Genomic DNA, 25,733 nt, shown 5'->3' on the forward strand with positions numbered 1-25,733 from the left:
CTTAGAACAAGACCTGTGGAGATAAACTAAATAAATGGCGAAGAAGATTCAAGACTTAGGGGCAGAATGTGAGTATTGCTGTTATATGTTTTGAATACTGTTCGTTTAACAGGGTTTGCCTGAACATGCTACTTCTGCATGGGTTTCAGTGACAACGTTCTGTGTCTGTATAGCTCTCAAATGTAGGGCTATCCACATAATGGACAGGGGTTTACATGTTATGTTTGGTCTGTTCCCCAGACAGGTGTTGTCCTTGGCAAATCAGTAGCATACTCTGGTGACTGCAATCAGTACATGCAAACATCCATTTGTGTTTCAGACTTTATATCCCTCAGAAAAGATATGTTAAAACAAACCCTGTAACACCAGCAATTTTCTCAGTTTATAACAGCAATATTTCAATTATGGCCATGTTTTGGGCCTCAGGCCCAAATTATGTCAGGCATGGTACAGATGCCATACAGGAGTTTGATAGGTAGGGTCTACCATTATTTTGTTCTGTCATTCCTGCTGAGGGGAAAGGGTGAACAATATGTGGGACTCTGTACATTCAAGAAGCTGGTGTATGGAGAATGTTCTTAGATGCCCTTTTAACATATTTTATGTGGGGGAGAGTAAGAAGTGTTTTAAAACTGGGCTGTTAAAACATGTGAGACATACTGCTGATGAGGAAGAAGACAATTCTATAGCTGTACATTTCAATAATTCTCACCATGGGGGTAGTAGTCATGAAAGAAGATTTGTTATGTGCAGAATTGGTTTAAATTCTTAAATGGGATACTTTATTCCCTAGGGGATTGAATGTGTAGTGTAACTGGAGGCTGTTTATATACATGTAATTAAGTGGGTTACAAGGTACTACTTTGGAAAAGTCTGTTTCTCAGTTTGGTCAAACAGTCATAAAAGACCAATTATGTACAGAATCAATGTATGTTCATAGGTTCATAGGTTCATACTAGGCTATCTGCCCTAGGGCATTTATAAGCCTAGCCAGAGTGTGTGTGGCTTTCACCACCCCTTAGGATGAGAATACTACACCCTTTTATGGTTTAGTTTACTGTGCCTCTGTCTAGTAGTGACACAGAGATGACCCCCGGGGTAAACCTACAATCTCCCATCCACTCGTCAAGATTTCTCTTGAATAGAATCAGTGAGGGGCTCTGCCTAACATGGACTGGGATTCTATTCCAGAGTGTAGGGAGCCTCTGGGTTATGAATCTGTCCCTCCAGCATGTCCTATTTATTTTTGTGTTGAGGTTTAAGTCTCTTGCTCTCGTGGCTCTGATGGATTTGGATTTTCTGAGGTGGAGCATGTCATTAATTCTGGATTGGACATGGCCTTGTACGTCAGGCACAGGTCACCTCTGAGTAGGTGGTATGTGACTGAATAGAGCTGGAGTTTTTTCAGTCGGGCAGCATATGACATATGTTTAAGACCCTTTATCCTCTTGGTGAGGAACTTTTGGGGTCTTTCAAACTGCTGCAGGTGTCGGGTGAGAAACATCCCAAATGGGGCATTGTACTCAATCATTGGCCTGATAAGAGAAGAGTACAGGGGCACAATGACCTCTCTTGATCTAGATGTGAAACCCTTCATGATAAGGTGGGCAATATAGAAGGTCTTCCTAACCACTTTGGCAATGTGAGTGTCTAATGAGAGGTTACTGTCAACCTGGGTCCCTAGGTCCCTGATTACCTCTTCCATACTTAATGGATTGCCACCTATGTGGTAATTTGTGGGTACCTTGTTTTTCCCAAAGGATATGACTATACATTTTTGGGCTTTCAGCTTAAGGCCATGGCTCTGGCACCAATTATCCATTTCTATGAGGCCTCTCTGAAGGATGTTTGTGTCCGCTGGAGTATCAATTATGGCGCCCAGTTTGCAGTCATCTGCGAACTTTGTCAGCCACAATCCTCCTATGTTTGCCTGTACCTCGGAAAAATAAATGCCGAACAAGAGGGGTCCCAGGACTGAGCCCTGTGGGACACCGCTTGTGACTGGCTTAGAGTCTGACATAGCTCCAGCAACTCTGACCCTGTGGGTTCTGTCCTTGAGCCAGTTTGCAACCCATCTTGTGACATATGGGTTTACATTTAAGCTGGTGAGTTTGTCTATAATGCCCGAGTGGGGTATTGTGTCAAAGGCTTTTGCAAGATCAAGGTAGGCTGTGTGAACTGCCTTACCCTCATCAATAGCCTTAGTGACTGTTTCAAAAAAGTCAACCAAGTTCAAAAGGCAGGATCTGCCCTTGACAAAGCCAAATTGGGTAGGATCCAATGTCTGTAGGTCCCCAATGTCTTTGTTTATGAGTTCCATAATGATCCTCTCCTTAGCTTTGCAGACCAGGCTCGTCAAGCTTATGGGGCAGTAATTTCCAGGGTCCGTAGAAGCACCGCCTTTGTGAAGTGGGACCACTGTTGCCATATGCCACTCTTTGGGTACGTATCCTGTAGTAAGGCAAAGATTAAACAGCAGCCTTATGTGTGGGTTTAGTTCCTCTTGGAGTTCATGTAACACACAGCCTGGGACACCATCCGGTCCCATTGATGCTGTGTTTTTAGCTTTAGAGGGTGGCTCTCACCTGGGCATCTGAGATGTTAAGGAGGCTACACTCTGCTGGGATAGTTATTTCTCCTTTGGGGAGGGAGGAGAAATTTGCACTGAACCTGTCTGCCAGAATGTTGGCAATGTCAGTGGGTTCAGTGTATTTTGTGTCATTTTGGACTAACTCTGAGCATATCTGAGAGTTTCCACCCAGGTTTCTAACATAGCTAAAGAAGGCCTTGTGATTGTCTTTGTGTCTTTTGCGATTTTTTGCTCAAAGTTGGCCTTGGATGATTTTATGAGTGATCGTAGTTTTTTGCTAGTACTGATCAGAGATGCCTTCCCTTTTGGGGATTTTGCTCTGTCATGTAGTAGCTTCCTCCTCCTGTTGTAAAGTTTGTTTATGGCTGGGATCCACCAGACTGGGCGCCTGCCTTTGGGGGAATGGGTCTTGGTTTTATTTGGGATTGCATGATCCATGCATTCTTGAAGGTGCCCGTAGAAGGCATTTGCAAAGGATTCAGCAGTGTGGGTTGTGGTTTCCACTGGCCCAGGGGCCTTGAAGGATACCACTTCAGTCTTAAGAAGTGTGAAGTTGGCTTTTGAGAAGTTCTTCACTGTGGTCTTTTGTGCAGGGGTGGGGCGGATGTGGATATCCAGTGAGATTAATTTATGGTCTGATCTTACCAAAGAGGGATATACTTCGGTGTGGAGCATTTTGTCCCCATGTTTGTGATGATCAGGTCTAGTATATTGTCTCCTCTTGTGGGAATGGTGACTAGTTGTTCCATTGCATTTGAGTTTATGAATTCTAGGAACCTTTGGGCTAGGGTGTTGGGGCTTGAGTAATGTTCCCAGTCTATGTTTGGGTAGTTGAAGTCTCCCAAAATGATGGTATTTGGAGAGACATTCATACTCTCCAGTGTCTTCAGGAAGGCTGTGTGGGGTTCCTGAGTTTGAGAGGGTGGTCTGTAGCATGCTAGAAACTGTAAGGCAGTTTTGCCTATGGTTAGTTGCACCTGGATGGTCTCCGATGCTTCGTGCGTTGCCACTAACCTGGAGGTGTGGGTATCTTTGATGAATATGGATACTCCCCCTCCATTTGTGGTTCGGTCCAAGTTTTGGGGCCGGAAAGCATGATATGAAGTAAAACCTGATAGTGCTGGGGTGTTCTCAGGAGCCTTGAACCAGGTTTCAGTCACTGCACAGACATCGATGTTCTCTATACTGAGGAGGGCTTCGAGAGCATGCATCTTGAGGTTTAGACTTCTGGAATTGAGCAGCATTACCCTTAGTTTTTTTCAACTTGTGTTTTCTAGGGAGGTAGGTTTGTCATTTGAGCCTTGCCTAAAAAAAAGGCACTATGGGGGTGGCAAGAGCCTTGCCCAATATCCAGAAGTCCAGGGGTGACAGGTGCAAGCCATCCCTTGCAAAGCAGCGTGGCTTGTCAAGCATGCCATCCCAAGCAGACAGACATTGGATCCCCTTTGAATGACACCAGTAATTAAGCCAATTGTTAAAACTGATCATTTTGTCTTTGTACTGTGGCATCATTCTTGGTGAGGGTAAGATGCTGCTCAGGGTCAGGGTCATACCGGCCTGGGCTACATAATCAGAGAGCTCCTCTATGTCTCTTTTCATGTAGTCCAGGGAGGTACATCTCAGGTCGTTTTTAAATGTGATACTTTTTCCCCTAGGGGGTTGACTGAGGAGTGTAATTGGAAGCTGTGTATTTAAATGTACATAAGTGTTAATTGCTTCTTCTAATTAAGGCAAGTGTTTCTTGTAATATGTTACTCCTTGTAGGCTTTGGCAAAGATATCATAGTAAAATTAACTTGTGTGAATTACTGACTGTATTTTTGTTTACTATCTTCATTCATTGTAGTTGTGTTGCTAAGAGGTCACTGTATATGTTTGGCCATTGCGTATGACGTATCATGGTTTTGTAGCAGCATACTGTTCACTTATTATTTGAACTAGTGGGGGAAGATGTGAGTGTCATGGGTCCTTTCGTATCCATCTGTGAATGCTGCCCCAGTTATGGGTGGTCTATCAGCAGCATATGTTTGTATGGGCATTTAGAGACATGTATGTATTTATGTATGTATATATATATATATATATATATATATATATATATATATATATATATATATATATATATATATATATATATATACACACACACACACACACACATATATATATATATATATATATATATATATATATATATATATATATATATATACACGTCAGTATTTCTTGGCATTATTTTACTAATTAGTAGCTTTAATTGCAACTAGCAAATAAGGTGCCAAACTTTGTATTTATTTCACTACTCTGCATTGTTGTTTTACCTTCTCTGAGGAAGCTACCACAGTTCCTGGTAGCGAAAACGTCAGTTTTATAACCTAATAAATTCTGCGTTAAGAAACTTAGAAGACTTTTCATTTATTTGAACTGTTGCTTTCCTTTGGTGCTTCCTAGCCGGTTTGTTTTACTGGTTTTTAGCAACGTATCTAGTTTGTGTATATTGTTATACATATATATGTATCTCCACACATATCTATATATGTAAATATTTTTTTCATGTATATATTTGTAGATAATCATTCATGATTTTACAGTGTGTCTTTCCAATTGTAAACTGACTGTACTGCGTGATATGTTGTAAAAAAACATCTAAGTATCTTACAGCTAAGATGGCCTAGTGGTATATTGTTGTGACTATAGTATATAGCATCCCAGGTTCAAGAGTGAGCACAGCTGATTATTTTGTTGCTGGCCAAAAGAAGGGCTGCTGGATGCAGAGTGACTGAGGCACTTTTAAGCAGTTGTAAGTGGGTTTGCATGGGTTTGTGCAGAGCTAAGCAAAATCTGCTTAGCAAGGCTTAAACCAGCTAAGCAAAGCAGACAATTGCTAAGGATTGCTTATATTTCCATGCTTAATCAATCTTTAGCTAGTTTCAGCAGAGCTGCAGCAGGTTTAGCTGGCCGCAAACATGTATTTAAAAAATAAATAGAAACATTTTTTACATTTACATATGGCATTTTCCCAGCCCTACACTACCATATGTGAGGCATATGACTTAGAAATATCATTCCAGTTCATAAAAATTAATTTACCACTGCTTTCACACATAAAATATGTTGGGTAGAGCTGGGATTCAAACCATGCATGTCTTGCACACTAAATCACAGCTCTAACCACTACGCTACATTAGCAATGAAAATTTCATCTTCACAATTTTATTAGAATGTCAAACAGCATTTAAGCTGTGCTGAACAAAGCACTGCACCGTACAAACCTGCTGCTCTTTGCTTAAACTTTCTTTTTATTGTAAAAAAAAAGGAAGAAATTTTAAATTATTACATATATTTATCAGAAGGTTGCAGGCATGTAGGGCAGGGATCTGGCCATTCCGGGGACAGTCATGTACTGTGCGGGCTACTTCTTATGGATTGTGTGCTTACTTTTTTTTCTTATTTCAGTGTCCATGGACACTGACATGCTCAATTATTTCAGTGTCCATGGACACTGACATGCTCAGTTTTATATTTCAGTGTCCGCAGGCACTGAAATAATGTATAATATTAGAGCCAGGCTCTAATAATATGCTTCTTCCTTGTCTGAAAGTGCTGTACGGCACTTTCTGAGTGCAGGGGGTGTGTTTAAGTGTCTGTGCAGGATTTATACATGCCCCTTGCACTTGTACACAGATTGTGTAGGTGTAGGAATACAGCAGCGCACCTTCATTAATATGTAGGGAGCGCTTCTGCTGTATTTCTTCATGGAACAGTCCGTGTAAGAATAGACTATTCTTCCATGGACTGTTCATGAATCTAGGGGCCTGCCTTTCTACTGAAACAATCTACATGCAATCATATCATATGCAAGCTCCACAAAAAAAGTCTGACTTCATGTGAGCCAGACTGTATCTTTAAGGAGATGACATCAGGTGTGTCTTGCAATGGAGATGTGTATGCAAAACTAAACTCTTTGGATATGTAGGAGTCCAAATGTTATCAATACTAATGTGTAGGACACTCCCACATCCATTACATTCACACACTGTCATGATATTCTCAGTGCTGTATTTGAACTCCCTACTTATCTACTGACACAATTTACACACAATTGTATTATACCCACACACCACAGAAAAAGTCTGTCTTCATGTGAGCCAGATTGTATATTTGCAGGGATAACATCAGCTGTGTACTGCAAAGGAAATGCGTGTGCAAAACTAATTTCTGCAATCATGTAGGAATCTAAATGTTGTCAGTACTAACAGGTGTAAGACTCTCTTGCATCCTTTTACACACACACACACACACACACACACACACACACACACACACACACACACACACACACACACACACACACACACACACACACACACACACACACACACACACACACACACACACACACACACACACACGCACTCACATGCACACACATGCATGCACTTGTGAAACACAGGACGAACAATAAAGCATTCATGGCTCATCACGTTAAAATAATAGTATGTATACCTTAATCAGTGCTACTGATATCAGCTATGGTATCTGCTCATGCATGGATAATGTGGACTTTCACTACAAAACAATTCTTAATGTTCCAGTGTAGTAGGGCTAAATAATGATGGAGTATGTGTGCTTATGCTCTATTTGGTTGGATATTACTTGCAATTTTTTGATGGTGAAGTGGTAGTGTTATAACCATACAGCAAACAGTTTTCTGGTTTGATTTTTGTCTGGGATGCTTTCTGTGTGGAGTCTGCATGTTGTCCCAGTGTTTGTGTGGGTTTCGTCTGGGTGCTCCAGTTTTCTCCCATATCACAAAGACATGTGTCTGGAGCATTTCTCCCTGGGTCTCCGCTGAAAATTGGCTTTGTTCCAAGTTGGACTTTCCTGGTAAATAAAAAATAACGTGTAAGTGCTACAGTGCAGACATAACTATATGGAAGGAAGTATTCAGTCAACCACACAGGTCAATGCAGTTTACTTGAGTATGGTAAGCCATTTCCATGTAATGAAGTAATAACATCCAGTAACACTACTTATCTTTGTTCAAAATCTCTTCCTAAAGTGCAATACGGAGAAACTCATTGGCATAGATAATTGGCAAACTATTAGCGCATGATTAATTCTAATATGAGGTGTTGAACTCAGAATGTGAAGTAGCAGTGTTCGGTGCTGCTCCCTGCCAACTTTTACACAAATAAAGAGCATTGAAAAAATGGTCTTATTGTGTCATGATTATAAGATTTCTCAAGGCAGTACTTGCTCAATGCCTTGCAGATATACACTTTGCATGTTGGACTCTACTTTTTATATGTTAGGGCAAAAGCTTTGTTCAAAAATAAATGCTGTGATTCCCTTCTCTGTTTGCACGATGTTAGGTGGTGAGTAAATAAGGTTAACTGCTGAAAGAAAAAAGTGAAAACTTTAATTTGCTCAGCTTTCTATAGTGCAAACAGGCATAGCAGTCATGCATGTCTGTCAACACTCCGGATAGTAATGAATGGAGAGACTCCACCTGTCATCTAACCTTCTCTGTGGCACAAGGTGTAAATGCAATGAGCTAAATGAAAAAGCAGAGGTGAAGCTGAGTTCGAGTCCAGTATACTGGTAACTTTACGAAGGCTTTCAGAATGTGAATATTATAAGTAATTTTGATCATAACTGTAAGACTACATAGGATTGACTATCCTACATATGTTGATTTTACTGAAAACTGTGCCAGTAATGCCTAATGCAATAAACTTTTATACTTACTATATATCACCCGTGATTCAAGGAAAATCACAACTTATTTTGGTGTACAATTTGTTAAACATGACAAGGATGGTATGTATTTTAAATAATTATGACTCAGCACCTACCTATGTATTTATAAAATGTAGAGAACACAGTACTTAACACAAGTGCCAGCAAAGAAGTTTGATTTTTATAGTGTGACAGTGTACTTTGTGGAGGATGACATCACTGTAGTGTTGTGAGCAGTGCAGAATGTCTTATGAAGTGTGGTCATTATGCTTTCTCAGAGTAAGGACAGTAGCCAAATCCTATAAGATGGACAAATGTTCCATGAGACTACTAAATATGTTGCAGTATAATGTGATGAGACAGACACAAGAGGTGATGAGGATCACTGAGATGGAGAGACACATGGCATACCTCTCAACTGTACAGATTTTCTCAGGAATGTCCATATTTTTGCCTAATATTTTTGGTCAATTTTTCCATAAAATTGTGGTTTTCTGGCAAATTATTAAAGACTGAAGTTATAAAATTATAGGTATTTGAGTTTCAGACTTCATACCCTTCAGAAAATTAATGCTAAAGCAAAATCTGTCATTCTATCAACTTTATAAGTTTGTAAGAGCAATATTTAAAAATTGTTCCTATTTTGGGGCCTTTGTCCCACTTTTATTAATGGTTTTGTCCAGATTTCTTGCTCTAAGAAGTTGAGAGGTATGTATGAGAGTTTGTGTTATGGCACATTTATGAACATCTTTATGTTGTGTTTATATTGAGTGTTTCTTCATTCAGAATATGTTCTGCTCTGTGCGATGAAGTGATTTATACTGGGATACAGAAGGTGGAGTGTCAATAACCAATATATCCATGTACATCTGGTTAAGAAGCTGAGGGAAATAGGATGCAGGATGGTGACATGAGGATGCTGGTATGTTGATAACAGATGTAGCACATACTTACACAAGTAATATTAATATGGAGAAAAATCACATTACTGTGTAACATATGTCAGGATTCAAACATTTGACAGAATAAATAAAACTTTACATAGAGATTGGTTATATCATCTCACCACAGAGGAACTCATGCTGCAATAACTTTTGAACAAATGAACGGTGCAGTGTGCAGCGGAATTGTCACCTCACAGTTCTCTGGTTCGATCCTTGGCTGGAGTGCCTTCTGTGCAGAGTCTGCATGTCCTCCTTGCATTTGTGTGGGTTTTCTCTGGTACTCCAGTTTCCTCCCACATTAGAAAGATCTGTCTGAAGCATTTCTTCCCAGGCCTCTGCTGAATATTAGCTTTGTTCTAAGTCAGACTTTCGTGATAAGCAAATGTTAAATAACATAAAAAAATAAAATATGTTATGAGAGGCACTCACAACCCATTCAATAAAAGCATTAGATAGGCAGTAGTATTTGTTACATTTATATCAGTTATAGCCTGCCTTACACTTTACATGATGCTCAGCAGTGTGATACATATGGAAGAGTAACTGCATCACACTGCATTACCCTAAGTCTGTTTTAGTAACTGTATCACAGTGTGTTATCCTAAGTCTGTTTTACTATTGCACAATGGCCATATTGGTATTTACACTAAACTAGCTGTGCCAGTGTGAACTATGACAAAAACTCACATTTTGCAATAACACTTAAAATGCCATTTAACATTATGTAGTACACTTGCTTGTTGCCAGACATCTCCCAAATGCTGAAAATTACAATGATAAAACCGAAAGTGAGGTTAGATAGATACATAGGCAACAAATACACATGGAAGAGACAGGCAGTATGGGTTTCACCTACTGCTGCATTAGAACCCTTGAAAATATGCAAAAATAAGCTTATATAGTTGGTAAGTATCTAAACACACAACAAAGGAAAACCTGTTTCATATATGTGAAAAACAAACAATTAAAGTGCAGTGATAACCTATTGCACTAATGGAAGATGTAGGTATTAGCCTTCAGCAAAGCAATGACTATGAAAATGCAATAAGATGAACACTACATCCATTAGCCTGATGAATAATCAATAGTAAGAAGGGGTGAAGATAGAGAAAGATGGACAGAAACATATTGAAGGTTGGTGTTATGGATCATTAATGCACATCTTTATGGTGTGTCCTTATTCATAGGTTCACGGAAGGTTACTAGACTAGCATCCCTAGAGCCTTTACAAGACTAGCCATGTTAATCCCAAGTATCTCCATTTGTTCTTTGTTGAGTAGGTCACAGTCTGAATTTATGAACAGAGCAGGTCTATGATCAACATCAGCTACCCCTGTCCATGAGGGACATATATGCCACCCCAGGGGTGAATTTGCAGTCTCCCATCCAATTATTTAGGTTGCATTTGAATATGGTCATTGAGGAGCTCTGTTTTATGTGAATAGGAAGTCTATTCCAGAGAAGTAGCAGTATCTCTCCAGGATGTTCTGTTATTGTTGCAGGCTATGTTGAGATCCATAGAGTGAGTGACTCTTGTTCCATTTGACTTGCAGATATGCAGCATTTCCATTAGGGCAGGGTCAGAAATTGTCCTATAGGGCAGGCACAAGTAACTTCTCAGCAGCCCGATAAGATACAGAGAAAAGTGACAGGGCTTTCAGCCTGTCTACATAGATCATGGCTTGGAGTCCTTATATTTTCTTAGTGAGAAACCTGAGGTTTCTCCAGCTGCTGCAGGTGTCTGGTGAGGTACATGCAAAAGGGTGTGCTAATACTCTATTAGGGGTCTGATGAAGACTGAGTACAATGGAGTTTTAGCATCCCTTCACCTGGATGCTATGCCCTTGCTTATGAGGTGTGCTACATAGAAGGTTTTCCTTACCACTGTGGAAACTCGGTGGTCGAAGTTCAGATTGCTATCAACCTATGTTCCTAAGTCTTGCACCACTGGGTTGGAACTCACAGGGGTGCTGTCAATATTGTAATTTATAGGGAATTCCATTTTGCCAAAGCGAATAATAACGCATGTTTTTGCATTTAGTTTTAGATCATGGCTTTGGCACCAATCATTCATTTGTGTTAGCCCTTCTTGTAATATGTTGACATCATTGGGGAAACAATGATTACTCCCAGTTTACAATCATTGGCAAACTTGTTGAGCCAGAGGCATCTACTCTGGCCTGAACTACTGAGAAATGGATGTCAAACAGTAAGGGGCCCAGCACAGATCCCTGTGGTACTTCACTGATGATGCACCTACTGGTGGAGGTGGAGTCACTAATTTTGACATGGTGTATTCTGTTGGTGAGTCAATTGGCTACCCATCTAGTAATGTAAGGATTAATTCCCAGCTGGGAGAGTTTCTCAAAGCCAGAGTGAGGGACTGTTGAAAACCTTGGCAAGGTCAAAATAGTTTGTGTGCACTGTCTTACCTTCATCCATGGCTTTGGTCACATTCTCAAAGAAGTTTACCAGGTTTAATAAGCATGATCTACCCTTAACAAAGCCAAACTGGGTTGGGTCCAGCATTTGGAGGTCACCTATGTACTTGTTGATAACGTCCATGATAAATCTTTCCATGGCCTTGCAGATGAGGGTGGATAGACTTATGTGTCTGTAGTTCCCAGGGTCAGTTGATGGACCCCTTTTGTGCATGGGAATTGCTGTTGCCATTCTCCATTCTGCAGGCACATAGCCAGTTCTCAAGCTATAATTAAAGGGAGTGCCAAGTGGGTCCACTAGGTCTTGTTTTAGATTGTTTAGCAAACAATCTGGGATATTATCTGGTCCCACTGAGGTTGTGTTTCCGGCCTCTGCAAGCACAGAGATTACCTGTTTTCTAGAGATACTAGGCAGAGGGCTGGTGTCGGATATGCTTTGGGATATGGTATGTTAGGACGGAGGGTGAAGTTTGTGCTAAATCTGTCAGCAAGCAGGCTGGCAATATCTTCTGGTATAGTATGAGTGATAATAAACCAAGTAAGAAGCCTCCACGGTAAAACAATAAAGCCTCGGGCTGTTCCTGGAATCCTTCTCAAGACTTTTATTAAGCACAAAAATCCACAATAAACATTCATGGTACATTTTCGTTTGAAGCACACTTCATCAGATGTGGGCTGACATTAATCTGTACCTCATATATAGTTGGCAAAAAGACTGCAACGTAGTAATTAACCAATCACAATCTTTTTTTTTTTAAGATGTCCATCTGCTCTGTGCTGCTGTTACAGTCTCCAGGTATTTTTAGTAAATTTTTTTTTTTTTTTTTTTTTTACCCACACATCAGAGAGAGAGAGAGAGAGACAGCAAAAAAAAAACTTTACTAAAAATACCTGAAGACTGTAACAGCAGCACAGAGCAGATGGGCATCTTAAAAAAAGATTGTGATTGGTTAATTACTACGTTGCAGTCTTTTTGCCAACTATATATGAGGTACAGATTAATGCCAGCCCACATCTGATGAAGTGTGTTTCAAATGAAAATGTACTGTGAACGATTATGGTGGATATTTGTGCTTAATAAAAGTCTTGAGAAGGATTTCAGGTTGTTTGGGACTTTATTGTTTCGCCGTGGAGGCTTCTTACTTGGTTTATTGGTGCTTATTTTAAAGCCGTGTGGATTTTATTTAGTAGTATGAGTGATCCCATCTACAACCACTTCAACACATAGCTGGGTATTCCCTTTTAGACTTCGGATGTAGTTAATGAATGTCTTATGATTATCTTTGGCTAGGGATGCGATTTTTGTTTCATAATTTGCTTTAGAAAACTTTACAAGATTTCTGATTTTTTTGTTTATGCTTAGGATGGAACTCTTCCTCTGTAGACTGATATCCCTTTTGTTTTTGGACAACAGTTTCTTCCTTTTGTTATATAATCCATTTATACTTGAAGTCCACCATAGTGGCTTGTTTTTACAGGAAGGTCTGTTTTTGATCGGGTTAGGTACAGCAGAGTTTAAGCAGTCACTTAAATGTTTGCACTGGGCATTTGCATGCATTTCTGCATAGCAATCATTGATGTCTGTGATTGCGGGTGGTATGAAGCTTTTTATATCATCACTTAGTAGGCTGCAGTTAGCATTGGTAAAGTTTTTTTATAATTTTTGCTCCTGTGATGGTGTCAGTTCCAGTAGTTATTTAAAACGAGACTGATCTGTGGTCTGACCTAGCAGGGAGGGCATCATGCATATGGAAGTGCAGTGACCCCATGCCCCATGTTGGTGAGTACTATGTACAGAACATTAGAGCCCCTAATGGAGTAGCAGACTATCTGTTCAAGAGCATTTGTGTTAGCAAATCCAGGATCCTCTGGGCAAGAGTATTTTTGCTCATGTATGTCCTCTAGTCTGTTGAAGGATAGTTGAAATCTCTCATGACTAAGGTGTTGGGCTATATGGTAAGGGATTCCAGTAAATTGAGGTAGGTGGTATGCTTATCTTGGTTTGGGTCTATATCACTTTATCAAATGGCTATTCAGTGAATAGCCATTCGTCAAACACCTATTTAGTGAAGCCGCTCTTCATCAAACGGCAAATTTTAAGTAAGACAAGGAAGTGATTAGCCAACCAAACGACCGCAAAAATAAAAAAAAAAAAAAATATTTAAAACCTGCCAAACCCACAATGTGAGGACGGATGCAGCCCCCAACTAAATATACCAATTCCTAGATCGCACTACAGTTGGGAAAAGGGCAAATTCCATACGGTGGCCAACTGCTGGTTTGCCCTAGTTAAAATTTGCCATTCAGTGAAGAGCGGCTTTGCTAAATAAGTGTTCAGTGAATGGTTATTTGCTGAATAGCTATTCAACAAAATAATATAGACCTTCTAGTTCATGGTGGGGGATCTATAGCTAGCAATAATGTGGTATGGTACTTTCATAATAGTTAATTGGACATGGAGTAGTACAAGACAGTCATGCTGTTCGACCAGTCTCAAAGTGTATTTGGTTTTAATGAAGATAGATACATCTCCACCTTTGGTTCATGCTTATTTTGAAATATGAACATGTGGAAGGCATTGTAGCCTTACACGGCTGAGGTTGTCTCAGCTGCCTTGAGCCATCCCTCGGTAACTGCACAGATGTCAGTATCCTCTACGGTGAGGGGTGCTTCCAGGGAGTGCAATTTTATGTTTAACCCCTAGCATTAAGCAGCACAGCTCTGAGTTTGTTTTGATTAAATTTTGTTATGGTGGAAATGTTGTCATTTTGACATTGCCTGAAAAAAGGCACTATGGGGGAAGCAAGGGCCTTTGCCAGTATCCAAAAGCCTAGGGGGAATAGGTACAAATTATCTCTACCAAAGAAGCGAGGTCTGTCTACCATATCTTTCCAGGCTGACTGATACTGGATCCCCCTGGAATGACACCAGAAGCTAAGCCAATTGTTGAAGTCAATCATTTTTGTTTACATTGTGGTGTCATCCTGGGTGAGGGGATGGATACTGTTTAGGGCTATGGATGGACATACCAGTCTGGGACACATAATTAGAGAGTTCTGTCATGTCTCTCTTCATATCATCCTGAGAGGTACTTCTCAAGTCATTCACGCCAATGTGGACCTTGACAGAGTCATAACGGTACTTGAGTGCAAGCATGATTTGTTAGATCCTGGCACCTGATAGGCAGCTGACTGTGGCCTTCTCCTTGTCCAGTCTGAAGGTGGATACATCCCCACCTTTGGTTCCTTCATGCTTATTTTGAAGTCTGAATGTGTGGAAGGCATTGTAGCCTTACACGGCTGAGGTTGTCTCAGCTGCCTTGAACCATGCCTCGGTAACTGCACAGACGTCAGTATCTTCTATAATGATGAGTGCTTCCAGGAATGCAGTTTTATGTTTAAACCCCTAGAATTATAGGTTCTTGGGTAGGTACAAGGCTATTGGTCCAAGGGCCTATGTAAACCTAGCCAACAAGTTTCCCTGGCTTTCGCCACCCAATAACTTTATTTTCCTGTGCCCCTGTCGAACAGAGACACAGAAGTGATCCCTGGGGTGAATTTCCTATATCCCTTCCACTCATCAAGATTTTTCTTGAAGTGTGCTAATGAGGAACTCTGCTTAACAAGGATAGGTATCTTGTTCCAGAGTATGGGAAGTCTCTGGGACAGGAATCTATCCCTCCAGCATGTTCTGTTTATTGTGGTGACAAGGTTTAGGTCCCTGGAGCATGTAGCTCAGAAGGATTGGGATTTCTTTAGGTGTAGCATGTTCAACAGCTCTGGGTTTGACATAGCTTTGTATGTTAGGCAGAGATCACTTTGGAGTAGGCGATATGCTACTGAGTAAAGCTGGAGTTTTTTGAGACCGTCAACAGAGGACATCTGTTTGAGTCCCATAATCCTCTTTGTGAGGTATTTTTGTGGCCTTGACAGCTGTTGCAGATGTCTTGTGAGGTACATTACAAAAGGGGTGTTGTACTCAGCACAACTCTGAGTTTGTTTTGATTAAATTTTGTTATGGTGGAAATTTTGTTGTTTTGACATTGCCTGGAAAAGGCACTATGGGGGAAGCAAGGACCTTTGCCAGTATCCAAAAGCCTAGGGGTAACAGGTACAGATAATCTCTAGCAAAGCAGTGATGTCTGTCTACCATATCTTTCCAGGGTGTCAGATACTGGATCCCCCTGGAATGACACCAAAAGCTAAGCCAGTTGTTGAAGTCAATCATTTTTTGTTTACATTTTGGTGTCATCCTGGGTGAGTGGATGGATACTGCTTAGTGGTATGGACATACCTTTCTGGGACACATAATCAGAGAGTTCTGTCATGTCTCTCTTCATATCATCCTGAGAGGTACTTCTCAAGTCATTCACTCCAATGTGGACCGTGACGGAGTCATAACGGTACTTGAGTGCAAGCATGACTTGTTAGATACTGGCACCTGATAGGTAGCCAACTGTGACCTTCTCCTTGTCCAGTTTGGTGAGGAGAAAATCTGTGTGTGTCTCACTATGGAGTCAGTTATGACTAAGACATTTGATGTGTTTTGCCTTAGGGGATTATTTGTTGAGACACATGTGTGTGTTGATATGTGTAATGGTTTATTTTTATTAGTGGTGAGTGTGAATGGTGTGTGTTTGGGAGGTTTCTCTTTTGGTAGGCTTTTAGTGAGCACCTCCATGTGTGTGGGTTTATGTGGCATGACCTTATTTTGTGTGAGATGTGAGGTCTGTGTGAGAGGTGAAGCATGTCTGCTGACAACCTATTTGATGTCTAGTTTGTTTTTACGTAAGAGAATTTACTCCAATTCCACAGTGCATTTGCATCTCTCACATAGGGTGTTAGTTTGCTTTAGGAGTAAATGGCTGTTAGTATACGTGCAGCAATTGCTACATTGCCTCAAGATGCCCATATCAATCAAGCTGGCAGGACAAATGATGGGAAACTGCCTGCCCATTGTGGTAGAATTTTTCTGAATGTGGTATTTGGGAAGGAAGTGGGCTAGCTGGACTTAGGACTTTGGCTTAACTAGTGGGCTAGTTTGTCTTGGAGTAGCAAAGGCAGTGGGGTGTACAGTAGGTTGTGGATGGTAATTGTGAGAATGCTGCTTAGAGTGCAACTGAGTTGCCCTTTGCTCAGCAGGGAAGCTTGGGGGATTCTACTGGAAGGTATCTAGGGAAAAATTATATTCCCAGGTGTTGGCATCTATAAAAGGCACTGTTAAACCCTGTTGCACGGTGTGCAGCAACTAGCAAATGTGAGGCTTATATGCAGGCAAAATTAAACAGTTTTTTAACACAACTACCAAGGGGAAAGTCCAAAACTGAGCCTTTCTCAAGCAATCCCCAACTTAGTCCTGAGCTACACACTTCTGCCACAAGTGTGCAGGGATGCCCTCTTAATGTAAGATGGCCGGTTTAAGAGCACAGTCCTCATTATTAATTTGTCATGCTCTGTAACATTAAAAATGACAAAGCAAAACCTAAAATAGGGCACAACTCCAAGAAATCACAAGAAACAGCAACCACTCTGATGATGCCATTTCATGGCAAAAGCGCTTAGTCGGTGACTCTGTGTTCATTAAATTATATTCTCTTCAAGTCTTCGCCTGGTCCTGGATGTTTTTTTAGCAGTGGTTGCTGTTTCTTGTGATGCTCTGTAACATTACCTGATGGCTATGGTGATCAAGAAGGTGTAAGAGAGGAAAAACAAGAGTGAGACATGAGTAGATTAAGGGTGTTTTAATAATTCTTCCTTATCGGCATTAATGTCTTTGCAAGTGCTTTTTTGCCACCATATCCAAAATCTATTCATGAAAGGTCATAACTGGATAAAAATTAAGATGCGTGTCATTAAACATATCATGGAAATATAACATCATAGCAAGGACTAATGTAATATACTTGTAGAATCGAATCCTCAATGCCATGGCCAAAAAGCAGTTGTTAGACAAGTTATTTATGTCAACACTCCACAGAAGAGTTGCACGTTGTCACATCCAGTAGAGAACTGTTAGAGTAAATGTTGCAAAACATTACCTTTACACTGTATTCCAATAACACAGCATGTTTGAGCACCTTGGTATAAGGACAACCTGAGTACTGAGGGTGATGGCAACAATTGACCAGGTTTTGGCATAGGCCATAAACAGCCATTTACCATTACTCATCATTAGTGCATGATGCCAAACTGCACAAATGCTGACCGACGACAAAAAGTGAATGATTTGTTATCGGCCATTACTGGCCATGTGTGTTGTGTGCGATTCTATTTTTTTGACCAGATTAAATGTGAAAAATAGGGGTTGCTGGGAAAGTGGTGAAAATGGGGGGGGTGACTAGCAAATGGGAGGACAGAGGAGAAATAATAGAAGAATTTACATGAAGATAGTGGGAGAAAACCATAGTTATCTACTTCTTCACAATTTAAATGTAGATCTTAACATAGAATTTTCTGGATTTGGACTGTCACCACAACAAGGATAGGTGACAACAACAGAATAATGTTGTACAGCCAATTGTACCAAACCAAGTGTGTCAGGAAGACACAAAGGTGAAGTGGAGACTTATGTATGTATATGTGGGAGTCAGACAGAGATGGTGATGGACACAAACGTTTGGGGGACAACATGATTGGGAATAGTGGAATAGGTAGGGGATATTGGAGGTGTAACCAAGTCAAGCCTGAGAACATTGAGAATCTAGTCCTCACCCTCAAAATAACATGACTCTCTCTTGTCTCAGTTTCCTGTGTCAGTGCCCACTGTGGCATCAGCTTTGCAATATGATGAAGAACCTTTTCTTCCTGGCTGATTTGGACACTGAAGCCCTTTTCCATTATACCCTCCATCAGCACTGTCAGCTCTTGCTGGGTGACAGAATCACCACCTCCATTATTACTACCCCTGGAGGGTATTAATGCACCAGCAGCCAGTTCAGAGCTACCTGATGTGGATGGAGCAGGTAGGGCAGGGGTTGTGGTGGCAGAGGTGACAGGTTGTGGCCCTAAAGTGCTGCATGTCAATGCTGCAACTTGTGGAAGGATGGCAGGCCAATCTGCAGTGGCTGGACTACTGCCCTGTGCTGAATGACATTTTTTAAAGCAGAAATGTTTGACAACAGAACATTTTTAAGCCATAGAAAATATTAAAATAAATAAATAAATAGAATTGAAAGAGAAGGACTTGGATGGGACAAAACAAGGAGAGGATTAGATCAATGACATGTCACTTGAGTTTATTGCTTTAATGCATAAACATTTATGATTATCCAGTCTGTATGTCTTTTCCTCATCCATGTATGACTGGAAGGCCTCTGGTGTGCCATTAATCAGTTGCACTGATATGATATCATGAATACAAAAATTTATTTGGCTATTGTCATTTCACATAGAGTTACAATAGCTGTTAGACTTACAGTAAGTCCTGATGCACACATGCCCTTGTTTCTCTGAGGCAATTTAACCTGTCATGATGCGCCTTCCTATTTGCTGCAAAGTCTTCAGAGGCTGTACAATAGAGAAGAAGAGACATGAACATATAACGAATAACAGCCTTGGCTGTCTACTTCATTTTGTATAATTGAGTGGCGATGGATCAGTGTATTTACTGAGGGGATGTCAGCAGTTTTAAACTTGTTCACCCTTTGGCTAAGGAATTCCTTAGTGTGCTGAGATCACTATAGTGGTGATAACATTACTCTCCAGTGCATGAGTACCAGTTGCACTGGAGACAGCCTTGGCTAAGCTGTTCCAAGCTTCAGACTTATACTGAGACCCAGTATAGATGGCCTTGTGGAACATCACCCCAGAAAACCTCTTTCTGAGATTTAAAAAAGTTCAGTTACAGGCTTGCTGTTCTTGAACTGTTTGTAAGTTTCTGTGAGGCCATTTTTGCTTGGGCTAAAGGAAAGTCTCTCTGTTGATCAGTGGCAGTAAAACATTGAGCAGCCTGCCTGCCCCTGTGGGAGTGGTTACTGACTTGAAACTGTAGTTTTATTGGCCATTCTGGGTCAATTCCAAAACTCCTTCATCTTCCTCTCTTAAAACCTGGTTGCCTCATGGTTTTGGCATCTTTTCAGGCTTGTTGGCTGTTGGTGAAGCACCCACCAAGAGGAGAAAATGCTGAGAGAAGAAAGGAGCCATTTTTGAGACTTTAAGTATTTTTCCTCTGTTTATTTGCTAAGTTTTTCTGCATAGCCACCTATTTTGAGCATTTTCTGGCTTGTTAAATTTGATTTCTGCATTAGTAACTGTATTTAGAGCAAAACCTAGAGCTGTTTACTGAATTTCCTGTTTGCACTTATTTTTAAAATCATTTTTTTCTCAAAACTTGCATTTTATCTGTCTTTGGCCTAGCACTCTTGTGTGGGGTCATTTACTGCACTGTTATAACTTGTTGATACTTGTTAACCTCTGCTATCTCTGAAAAACCAAGCAAACAAAAAAATCTTGCTTTTTTCCCACTTTTCTGAGATTTAAAAAAGTTCAGTTACAGGCTTGCTGTTCTGAACTGTTTGAAAGTTTCTGTGAGGCCATTTTTTGCTTGGGCTAAAGGAAAGTCTCTCTGTTGATCAGTGGCAGTGAAAAACATTGAGCAGCCTGCCTGCCCCTGTGGGAGTGGTTACTGACTTGAAACTGTAGTTTTATTGGCCATTCTGGGTCAATTCCAAAACTCCTTTATCTTCCTCTCTTAAACCCCTCTTTTGCGCGGTTTTGCATGTTTTTGAGCATAGCGCTACAGCGGGCAGCGAGCCTAATTGGGTTTAAACTATTCCTGGCTCCGCAAAGTCTGCTCTTCACTTTTTCCCTTAGAACTGCTCTATCTCTCAATTTAAACACCATATTCTCATTCTAAGGCCCTTCACTGGTCCAATTAAGTAATCCTACAAGTTAGCACTATTAAACCATAAGCACTACTTACTCTTATACTCTACGATTACCCTGTCCTCTATTGGTCCGTCTTAAATTCAGTTTCCTTATTACTCTAGCATGTCTAAAGGTCAGTCAATGGTTTCCTCTCCAGTCCAGCTGGTGAATCAGGGAATTTTGAGGCAATGTTACAACTGTCTCATGTACACGGACAACCCTCTCCTCCTCCAAACAGGTTCAAATATATGTGAGAGATGCAACTATTTAGCCAAACTGGAGGCTGAGCTCTCTCATCTCAAAACTGGTGTAACCAGTCAGGAGAAGAAGGTAACCTCACACAACACAATTCCAGTATCACATAGTCCCACCACATCAGCGAACCAAACACATAAATACACAAAAACATACTCTGAGGCTCTAAATAAAAATCTACCTAAGCAACAGAGACCTCCAAAGCAGACATCCAAGCAAATGCTACCTCAAAACAAAACACACACAACACAAAACGCACAAAGTCAGTGTGCTAAGCAGCCACAGACCTTAAGGCTGAATAACACACCTGATACTCTTGTTATAGGTGACTCTATTGTCAGACACACTGACGTCCCGCTCACCAGGCTGAATAAAGAGAAGGTCACAGTGAGCTGCCTGTCGGGTGCTAGGATCCGACACATAATGCAAGCACTCAGGTCACTCCAAAGCAAATACAAATATGACTCAGTCATTGTACATGCTGGTGTGAATGACCTGAGACGTACCTCCCTGGACTACATGAAAAGAGACATAGAGGAGCTCTCTGATCATGTAGCCCAGGCTGGTATGACCCTGACCTTGAGCAGCATCTTACCCTCACCTAGAATGATGCCACAGTACAAAGACAAAATGATCGATTTTAACAATTGGCTAAAATGTTGGTGTCATTCAAAGGGGATCCAGTGTCTGTCAGCCTGGGATGACATGCTCGACAAGCCACATTGCTTCGCTAGAGACGGCTTGCACCTGTCACCACTGGGCTTTCGGATATTGGAAAAGGATCTTGCCACCCCCATAGTGCCTTTTTTAGACAAGGCTCAAAAGTCAAACCCACCCCCATAGACAGCACAAGGAACAAGAAACTAAGGGTAATGCTGCTAAACGCCAGAAGTCTTAACCTCAAGATGCACGCACTCGAAGCTCTCCTCAGTATGGAGAACATTGATATCTGTGCAGTGACAGAAACCTGGTTCAAGGCTCCAGAGAGCACCCCAGCACTACCAGGCTATACCTCATATCATGCTTTTCGGCCCCAAAACCCAGACCGAACCACAAAAGGAGGGGGAGTTTCCATATTTATCAAGGATATCCACACCTCCAGGTTAGTGGCATTGCAGTATCGGAGACCATCCATGTGCAACTAACAGTGGGCAGGACTGCTTTTCAGTTTATAGCATCCTACAGACCACCCTCTCAAAGTCAGGAATGCCATTCGGCTTTCCTGAAAACATTGGAGAACATGAAGATCTCTCCGAACACCATTATATTGGGCAACTTCAACTACCCAAACATTGACTGGAAGCACTACTCAAGCCCCAGCACCTTATCCCAAAGATTCCTGGAAATTATAAACTCAAATGCTATGGAACAACTAGTCACCACTCCCACAAGAGGGGACAACATACTAGACCTGATCATTACCAACATGGGGACTCTATGCTCCACACCAGAAGTATATCCCTTATTGGTAAGATCAGACTATAAATTAATTTCACTGGATGTCCACATCCCGACCCCACCCCGAGCCCAGAAAACCACAGTGAAAAACTTCTCAAAAGCAAACTTCTCACTTCTCAAAACCGAAGTGGAATCCTTCAAGGCCCCAGGGCCAGTGGAAACTACAGCCCAAACTGCAGAATCCTATATAAATGCATTCTATGGACATCTCCAGGAATGCATGGATCATGCTATCCCAAACAAAACCAAGACCCAATCATCCAAAGGCAGGCATCCAGTCTGGTGGACCCCTGCCATAAATAAACTGTACAACAGAAGGAGGAAGCTACTACATGATAGAGCAAAATCCCTAATAGGGAAGGCATCTCTGATCAGTACTAGCAAAAAATTACGATTCCTCATAAAATCCTCCAAGGCCAGCTTCGAGAGAAAAATTGCACAGGACAGTAAAGACAATCATAAGGCTTTTTTCAGTTATGTTAGAAACCTGGGATGCAACTCCCAGACTTGTTCTGAGTTGATTCTAAATGACAAAAAATACACTGAACCCACAGACATCGCCAATATCCTGGCAGGCAGGTTCAGTGCAAACCCCCCCCCCCCCTCCGCCCCAAAAGAGCAAGTATCTATCCCGGCAGAGAGCTGCCTCCCAAACATCTCGGATGCTCAGGTGAAGGCTGCCCTCTCCAAAGCAAAAAACACTGCTTCCATGGCACCAGATGGCGTCCCAGGTTGCATCCTACATGAACTACAAGAGGAACTAATCCCTCAAATAAAACAGCTATACAATCTCAGCCTCACTACAGGATACGTGCCCACAGAATGGCGTACAGCAACAGTGGTCCCACTCCACAAAGGTGGAGCCTCTACGGACCCTGGAAACTATCACCCCATAAGCCTGACTAGCTTAGTCTGCAAGGCTATGGAGAGGATCATCATGGAGCTCATAAACAAAGACATTGGGGACCTACAGACACTAGATCCTACCCAGTTCGGCTTTGTCAAGGGCAGATCCTGCCTTTTGAACCTGGTTGACTTCTTTGAAACAGTCACCAAAGCCATAGATGAAGGGAAGGTAGTCCACACAGCCTATCTGGACCTTGCAAAGGCATTTGACACAATACCTCACTCGGGCATCATAGATAAGCTATCCAGCTTAAATATAAACCCCTATGTCACAGGATGGGTCGCAAACTGGCTCAAAGACAGAACCCACAGAGTCAGAGTTGCTGGAGCCATGTCAGACTCGAAACCGGTCACAAGTGGCATCCCACAGGGTTCTGTCCTGGGACCACTCTTGTTCGGTATATACTTTTCCGAGGTACAGGCAAACGTGGGAGGACTATGGCTCACCAAGTTCGCAGATGACTGCAAACTGGGTGCCATAATCAACTCTCCAGCTGACACAAACATCCTTCAAAAATGTCTCACAGAGACAGATAACTGGTGCCAGTGCCATGGTTTAAAGCTAAATGCCAAAAATGTATAGTCATACCCTTTGGCAAAAACAATGTGCCCACAAATTACCACATAGGCGGAAACCCATTAAGTACAGAGAAAATTATTAGGGACCTGGGGACCCAAGTTGATAGCAATCTCTCCTTTGAAAACCACATTGCCAAAGTGGTTAGAAAGACCTTCTACATAGCCCACCTCATCACAAAGGGTTTCACATCTAGATCAAGATTCATCCCTCATCAGGCCCATCATAGAATACAATGCCCCTTTTGGGATGTACCTTACCCGACACCTGCAGCAATTAGAAAGACCCCAAAAGTATCTCACCAAGAGGATTAAGGGTCTCAAACAGATGCCATATGCTGCTCGGTTAAAAAAACTCCAGCTCTACTCAGTTGCATACCGCCTACTTTGAGGCGATCTATGCCTGACATACAAAGCTATGTCAAATCCAGAATTAATGGACATGCTCCACCTCAGTAAATCTAAATCCCTTAGAGCCACACGCGAGGGACTTGAACCTCAGCACAGAAATAAATAGAACTTGCTGGAGGGACAGGTTCATAACCCAGAGGCTCCCTTTGCTCTGGAATAGAATTCCAGTTCATGTGAGGCAGAGCACCTCACTGAATATCTTCAAGAAGAATCTCGATGGGTGGATGGGGGATTGTAGGTTTGTCCTAGGGATTACTCCTGTGTCACTATTAGACAGAGGCACAGTAAACTAAACCTTAAAAAGGGCACAGTATACTCAAATCAAGGGGTGGCATAAGCAATACAGAATCGGGCTAGGCTTATAATTGCCCCAGGGCAGATAGCCTAGTATGAACCTATGAACCTATGAACCTATAAGTCAGACAGGTGTGCAATATGTGTGAGTCATAGTAACTGCTTTGGTTGCCATTACACACACACACGCACACACACACGCACACACACACACACACACACACACACACACACACACACACACACACACACACACACACACTCGCACACTCGCACACACACACACTGAGGATGATCGCATTACAGACAACCTGGCAGATGACTGGGTTGAATCCCTTTCTGTTGATGTATGTCCTTCTATATTCATCAGGTGGAGCTTGTATTTCTATGTGTGTGCAGTCTATGGCCCCCCAAACTTTAGGGAAATGTGCTACAGACATTCATCTCAACTGCCCAGACTTTCACAGAATGTCCAGATTTGTGTCTCATATTTTTGGTCTGTTCCTCTTAAAATCTATGATTTTTCTGGCAAATCACAGAGGACTGAAGTCTCCAAATAAAGACATGCATTTGAGTTTCAGACTTCATAACCTTAAAAAAGACATGGTGACACAAATTATGTTATTCTGACAACGTTCTAAACTTATAAGAGCAATATTTAATTTCTGTCCCTATTTTGGGTCCTTTGCCACTCCTCCCATTATTTTAGACTTTGTCCAGATTTCTTATGCTAAGACGTTGAGAGATATGGCTACAGCATAACATTCCTATATTGTTCTTGGTCTCTCCTCTGCAGTGCAGAGAAGCCTTGCATGTTCTAGAATAGCATTAACACATTGGTCCAATATTCTGGAGTCTGAGGCCTATGACACTCCTAGCATAACTTCTGTAGGTCTCTGAAATGTACTAGTAGCTAATATCCTTAATACTACATATACCTTAGTTTCCACTGCTAAAGCTTCTGCTTGATTTCCCCTGTGTCAAAGGTGGGGGTGGCAGAGTTTGAAGAGTTAAGTGTTTCCCTGTCCACTCTGTATTGCTGTAATATTTTAATATCATGCACTCCATGATATGTGAAATGGGCTCTGAACACCCATTTTCTCCTTGGACAAGATCTATCATCAGCAGCAGAAGCATAGACTTGAGCCTGTTGCATGTATACCTGCAAGAGAACAACAGCAGTCCCTAAAGATATGTTTTTTCTAAGTGTGAGGATGCCTGTTTTCCAATAGGTTTTGGAGTTCAAAGCAAAG

Source organism: Protopterus annectens, chromosome 3.part0, assembly GCF_019279795.1.
Source record: "Protopterus annectens isolate FY-2018-M chromosome 3.part0, PAN1.0, whole genome shotgun sequence".
Classification (NCBI taxonomy): Eukaryota; Metazoa; Chordata; order Ceratodontiformes; family Protopteridae; genus Protopterus; species Protopterus annectens.